We start from the raw sequence: 7,175 nt of genomic DNA on the forward strand, positions 1-7,175 counted from the left end.
ATGTCAATTATACATCAATACAAAATGCCAAAAAAGAATTATTTAAATAAAAAGAATCATGCTGGCGGGCCGGCCGAGTGGCACGTTGGTTAAGAGCTGGCTTGGGACGCCAGAGGGCCCTGGTTCGGATCCCACATATGAGGGCCAGTGACACTGCCCTCTAAAAAAAAAAAAAAAAAATCATGCTGGCATAATTTATGTTAGGGGCCCGATGTTCTGACCTTACTTTTATTGTTCAGTAGTGACTGGGAAATAATTACAAACCACCCCTAAACTACACACAGTTAACAAAGTAACATGTCACTTTAAATTAAAATAGAACATTTCTTTTATGACTTTGAGATTATGTATGTGGGATGGGATAGGGTGGGATAATGGGGGATAGGGTAGGGAGTTGGCAAGAAAGAACGGCCACAGGCAGGTGCCTAATTTATGAATCAGCATGCATTGGGATCTAAAAATCCTACCCAGACTTTTATGATTTTGAACTCAGAGAACAAGCCTACCTGTTGACAAGAAGCAAGAGTGGCGAAGTAAGAGAAAACGAAATTGGGACCTGAATTAGATTCCTATTGCTGCTATAACAATCACCACAAATTTAGTGGCTTAACACAACATACATGTATTCTTTTATATAGTTCTGGAGGTCAAAAGTCCCAAATGGTCACCATGGACAAAAATCCAGGTGTTGGCAGGTCTGTGTTCTGATGGAGGTCCTAAAGGAGAATCTATTCCAGTGGTTTCTCTACCTTCCAGAGGCTGTCTCCCAGCCAGCAATTGTATCATTCCCAACTCAGCTTCCATCCTCACATCTCTTACTGCTGCGGAGTATTCTTTTACATGAATGTCACAGTTTGTTTTTTCAGTTTTCCTGTTGATGGACATGTGGGCTGTTTCTGTTTTTGTTTTTAACTATTATGAATAAAACTGCTGTGAATATTCTTGTACAGTTTTTGTGTGTGTGAACATAGATATTTATCCCTCTTGGGTATACATCTAAGGATGAAATTGTTGGGTCCTAGAGTAGGTATATGTATCCATCGCCCCCAAAAGTTTTCTTTTGCTTCTTCATAATCCCTCCCTCCTGCCTCTCCCCCCTTTCCAAGGCAACCACCAATCTGCTCCTATCACTTTAGATTAGTTTGAGTTTTCTAGAATTTTATATAAATAGAATCATACAGTAAGTACTTTTTTTTTGCCTCTTTCACTCAATGTCACTTCTTTTTATTCCTAGCAGTACTCCATTATATGTATTGAACCACAATTTAATACACTTACCTGTTAATGTACATTTGGGTTATTGCCAGTTTTTGTCTACTAAAAAGCTATTATGAACATCTGCAGAGAAATTTGCATGGACATACGCTTTATTTCTATTTGCCAAAACCAAGGGGGGAATGGCTGTGTCATATGTTAGGTATGTGCTTAACTTTTTAGGAAGCTTCCAAACATTTTTTTCAAAATGACTGTACCACTTTATTTTCTCATCATCAGTATATGAGAGTTTTAGTTGCTCCACATCCTTGCCAACACTTGGTATGGTCAGTTTTTTTAATTTTAGACATTTAGTTTAGGTTTTACATTTAGATGTATAATCAACTTTTATTAAATTTTGTATATGGTACAAGGCATGGATCAAAATTCTCTTTTTTACATGTGGATAGCCAATAGCATTCAGGGAATAGCAGTCAGCCTTTCACCATTAAGTATATTAGCTGTAGATTGTTCATAGCTGCCCTTTGTCAATTTGAGGGAGTTCCCTACTAGTCATAGTTTTCTGAGTTTTTATTAGATGTAGATGTTGGAGTCTCTCTGATTCTTTTCTGCATCTACTGAGATGATCATATGGTTTTTCTGTTTTAGACTGTTAATGTGGTAAGTTACATTGATTGGTTTTTAAATGTTAAACCAACCTTGAATTCTTGGGATAAAGTCACCTGGGACCTCTAAATTTCCAGCCATATTTTAAGTCAGGCAATTTCCTCAGTTCTACTTTTTCACATTGTGTGAAAAATAATGAATTCATAAAATTTACCATCATGTTTGTGCTGTGGTACATGTTAATAGTTTCAAGTTCATTATATTTAGTAGTCTTTGTCTTTACAAATAATTTCCAGACATTTTCTGGCTCTTGGTAAGAGATTTCACCTTCATATAAATAAAATTTAGCAAGTTAGGATTATAAGCAAGTTAGGATTATAACCTTGGAGAAACTACAGGCATATTGCCAGCCTCTCTCTGTGTTATCTCAGTCTACAAAGTTCATTACTAAATCAAATTATACCTGAAGTAGAAAAGTCAGTTACTACCTGCCATGACCCCAGGTACTTCTTTGAACCCATTTTAGTTCGATATACTTTGAAACCTTGAACCACCATGGGAATGATGAAACAGTTAACTAAATTCATAAAGATACACTCAGTGAAAGGATTCATATTGAGGCCACTTTACCTTCTTAAATAGTAAGCATCCACAAAATGATCTCTCAAATGAAATTTTCAAAAACATTATTTCCCAGTAAGTTCTTTTACCAGTTCTTTTACCAATAAAAGTTTTATGGCTCAATTAAATATTTTATTTTCTCTTAGAAGGTCATCTGCTCTAGGAGACAGTCATTTCTGAATCCTTCTATTTTAAACACCATTTTTTTTTTCTTTGAAAATCACTATCTCCAAGGGCACAGCTTTTCAAGCTCTATCTGTTAGAGCAACAAGGCTGGTTACAGCATGGTTAAAGAATTACAGTTTAAAAGCCATTCAAACATTTAATTTCCTATCTGTAATCTTTCTTTAGAAAGAAAAGCCAGGGAAAGTTAAAGCATTTTCCAACCCCAAACCCCCCCACTTCTAAAACCTCAATTATTACACAATATCTGCTTAAAGATGTGCTGGCTGACAATCGAGTGTGAACTTGAAGAGGTCCTCGGGCCCACTACCTCATCTAATACAACATCCCAAAGGCTCCATTCCCAGAGTTTGTCTTGGGCTCCCTTACCAGCTGGACTCCTGATCCAGTGGTTTCTGTGTCAGTTTCTGCTGGGAAGCCTTGCATGCCTCTGCTACTTTGGCTAGAGTTGGCATGATCGTATCATTTATTGTCCAAACATACACTTTTGAGAGTAAAAGGAAACATTGCTAATCATGTGTGGAACAGGCATAAACCAAGCCTCTCCTGAGCATGGTCATCATCTCTAGAGCTAATAGAAGTAACCAGGAAATTATCAATCTTTCCATTTACATGTTAATTTCTTTACAATGAGTATGCCAACTTCTCATAACCAAGGAGGCAATGGAAACACTCCATTGAAACAATTTCTCATTTTCATCCACAAACCATTTATAGCCCGCCCCCTTGATTATTAGACATGTAAATAAGCAGGAAAAAATGACTAAGAAAATACTAATAATAGAAGCAAACTCTTCCTCTCACTGCGAAGCTTTTACATTATAGATTCAATTTATTTAAGGGTTTTTGGGAGTCGGCCATGGGCATCGTTTGGGACAGCTGGCACAAGTGCCACAAGACCAGGGCAAAAGAAAGCCCTACCACAAGAAGTGAATATGCAAGGAGGACACCCTGCAGCCAACACTAAGCTTGGTTCCCTCTGCATACACACAGTCCGTGTGCACGGAGGCAGCAAGAAGTATCGTGCATTGAGGCTGGGCGTGGGGAACTTCTCCTGGGGCTCCGAGTGTTGTACACACAAAACAAAGACTACTGATGTTGTCTACAATGCATCCAACAGCGAACTGGTCCTCACCAAGACCCTGGTAAAGAACTGCCTCATGCTCACTGACAGCACACTGTATTGACAGTAGTACGAGTCCCACTAGGCACGTCCCTGGGCCGCAAGAAGGGGGCCAAGCTGGCTCCTGAGGAGGAAGATTTTTTAAACAAAAACTGGTCAAAGACAATTCAGAAGTATGATGAAAGGAAAAAGAATGCCCAGATCAGCAGTCTTCTAGCGGAGCAGCTCCAGCAGGGCAAGCTTCTTGCACGTGCCAGTTCATGACCGGGCCTGTGGGGCGGGACAGATGGCTACGTGCTGGAGGGCAGGGAGCTGGAGTTCTCTCTGAGGAAAACCAAGGCCCCGAAAGGCAAATAACTCCTCCTCCCTCCTATCTCAGCTCATGTAATAAAGGTGATTAGTGTTCGGTGAAAAAAAAAAGTTAAATTATCTAGTTTTTTCTTGTAGCACTTTTGGAGAATTCAGTCTTGCTAGGAATCTGTTGGTTTCATCTAATTTTTCAAAGTTATAATCATAAAGTTGTAGATACCATCCTTTTGTGATCTTTTAGTATCTAAAGGATTCTTTGAAATTTTTTGAGACTTGCTTTATGGTCCAACATTTAGCCAGTTTAGCTTAATTTTCCAGTTTTACTTGTAAAGTTCTACTTCCCCCTGAATTTGCCTATGCATTCCTGGTACTCTCTTGTGGCTTGTTTATCTTAGCGATGGTTTTCTGTATTACGTCTTCCTTTTTAAAAAAAAAAAAAAAACACCAAACTTAAACTGAAATGGAACATACATCCTAGAAAAAAGCATAATTCAAAAACTAGCCACAAAAGAAATAAACACATAACTCATCCTCCATGTAAAGAAATAGAGGGCCGGGCCGGCTGAGTGGTGCGTTGGTTAAGAGCTGGCTTGGGATGCCAGAGGGCCCCGGTTCAGATCCCACATATGAGGGCCAGTGACACTGCCCTCTACAGCTAAGTGCTGAACAACAGCTCAACCTGGGAGCTGGGTTGCTGTGGGTTGCCGGCGACGGCGTAGGCTGCAGCCCCTGTGGCAGTGGGTTGCCATAAGCTACCGTGTGTAGCCAGCAGCCAGCGTGAGTGGCCAGCAGCCGCAGTGAGCGGCCATCCAGAAGCCGGCGACTGATCTGCCTCGCCCAGGAAGAGCGCAATGATGGTGCCAACTTGGGCCAGTGAAACAACGTCCTCCACAACTAGACTGAAGAACAAAAGGACAGCAACTTGTCTGTTCCCCATCCCCCAATTCCCCAATTTTTTAAAAAATTAATAAATAGAGGGCCGGCTGAGTGGCTCAGTTGGTTAAGAGTGTGAGTGCTGAGCGACAGGATCGCCGGTTTGATTTCCACATGGGCCAGTGAGCTGCGCCCGAGTTGAGCTGCTGCTGAACTGCCAACAGGTGGCTGGATGGCTCAGCTGGCGAGAGCATGTGCTCCTAACAACAAGGTTGCTGGTTCGATTCCCACATGGGATAGTGGGCTACACCCACCCGCAACTAAGACTGAACACTGCCGTGAGCTGTGGTCAGGCATCTGGGTGACCGGATGATGACTGGACTTGGAGCTGAGCTAGCTGCACCCTCCACAACTAAGATTGAAGGACAACAACTTGGCTGTTCCCCTTCCTCAATTCCCCAACACTGTTTCCCTTCCCCAATTCCCCAACACTTCCCCTTCCCCAATTCCCCAATAAAAAATCTTGAAAAGAAATATAATATTATCAGCACCCTAGAAGCCACATGTGTATGCCTTTCTCATCACAGTTTTATCCCTCTCCCAAGATGTAACTATTATCCTGACTTGTAGTAATTTCTCTGCTTTTCTTTATAAATGTACTGCCTCTGTATGCATTTCTAGACAAAAGGGTTTCTTTTTGCCTCTTTTTGAACTTTTAATATATAAGGACATTGTATATATTGTTTTGTGTCCTTTTTTACTCAAGATTAGGTGTGTAAGATTCATTGATGTTGTATGTAACTCCAGCTTGTTCCTTTTGTTGCATTTTAGTTGGTTGTTATTGTCTAATATTCAGTTGTATCAAAATTTATCCATTCTACAGTTGGTGGGCATTTGGATTGTTTCCACTTTGGGGCCAAGTGTTAACATTACCATCATAAATGTTTCTGTGATACATCCAGATGCATGTTTTTCTCTAAAGTTTTATATATACTATATCTTGGATTTAAATTGTTGGGTCAGGAAGTAACTATATGTTCAACTCTATTGTGTGCCACACGATTTTTCAGAAAGATATACCAATTTACAATCCCACCAGCAGTGTTTGAGAGTTCTTGTTGCCTCATTGTCTCTCCAGCACTTAATGTTGTCAGACTTTTAATTTGCTTCCCCTGTCTGATAGGTGTGTATCCCATGGTGGTTTTAATTTGTACTTCCCTAATTACTAAAGGCAGAGCTTCTCTTTTTGTCTATTGGTCATATAGAGACCACCTTTTGTGTAGTACCTGTTAAAGTCTCTCACCCATTTTCCTATGGGGCTCTTTGTCCCATCTGTTTGTAATAATAATGCTTACTAGGCTTTGCTGGTTATATGTATTTCAAATATCTTCTATCTTTTTTCTTTTTTCATTCTAGTAGTACCTAATAATGGAGTCTTTTGAGGAACAGTTCTTAATTTTAATTTGGTTATATTTATCAATCTTATGGTTGTTATAATTTACATCTTCTTTCATAAATTCTTAACTGTCCTGGAGCACTATAGTTTTGCCTTTCTTATCTAGGTCTTGATTCTACCTGGAACTGACTTTTGTTCCTTTATTTCTTCAACGTTTTATTCATTGCTTTTCTATATTTTGTTTGCTGTTTATGCAGATTCTCACTAATGGTGGCTTGCCTTGCCTTCTCATGAGCTTGATGATCTGTGATTGTGAGCTTGCTGCTTGATCTTAATCTGTGAGAGTCCCATGGCCTCAAACTGGGCAAGCTCTCCTCCAGAGAGGATTTCTTTCTGCTTCTGCTTGTAGCCAAAGATGCCACCATCCTGGGACCATGTCAGGGTCTTGTGAGACCAACAGTGCCTCAAACAAATGGGTTCTATCTAATAAGGTCTAGTTGTTCCTTAGGAGAAGGGTACCTCTGTGCACCTACACAGCCACAATATCATATTTGGAAATCCACAGTAGTATATTTTGCACGTTGCTCCAAATTAGTACATATAGAGCCTCTTTTATACAGCTGCATAATGATCTACTGTATGAAATTTATTTAACCAACTCCCCAATGATGACCCTTTAGATTACCGTATTTGCCGGCGTATAAGACGACTGGGCGTATAAGACGACCCCCTAACATTTCCACTCAAAATACAGTTTGTTATATACTCGCCGTATAAGACTACCCCCTCTTCCGCACACCTTCCACACACCAAATAAAAGGTAAAACAATATCAGATTTGATTTGGACC

The 7,175-nt window shown here is 40.1% G+C and overlaps 1 pseudogene; it reads left to right on the top strand.

Annotated features, from left to right (window-relative positions):
* The first annotated feature begins 3,209 nt into the window (after positions 1–3,209).
* On the top strand, positions 3,210–4,244 carry LOC109390405 (40S ribosomal protein S8 pseudogene; annotated as a pseudogene).
* Positions 4,245–7,175: the final 2,931 nt, after the last annotated feature.

The sequence above is a fragment of the Hipposideros armiger genome, unplaced genomic scaffold, assembly GCF_001890085.2.
Source record: "Hipposideros armiger isolate ML-2016 unplaced genomic scaffold, ASM189008v1 scaffold_266, whole genome shotgun sequence".
NCBI classification, from domain to species: Eukaryota; Metazoa; Chordata; class Mammalia; order Chiroptera; family Hipposideridae; genus Hipposideros; species Hipposideros armiger.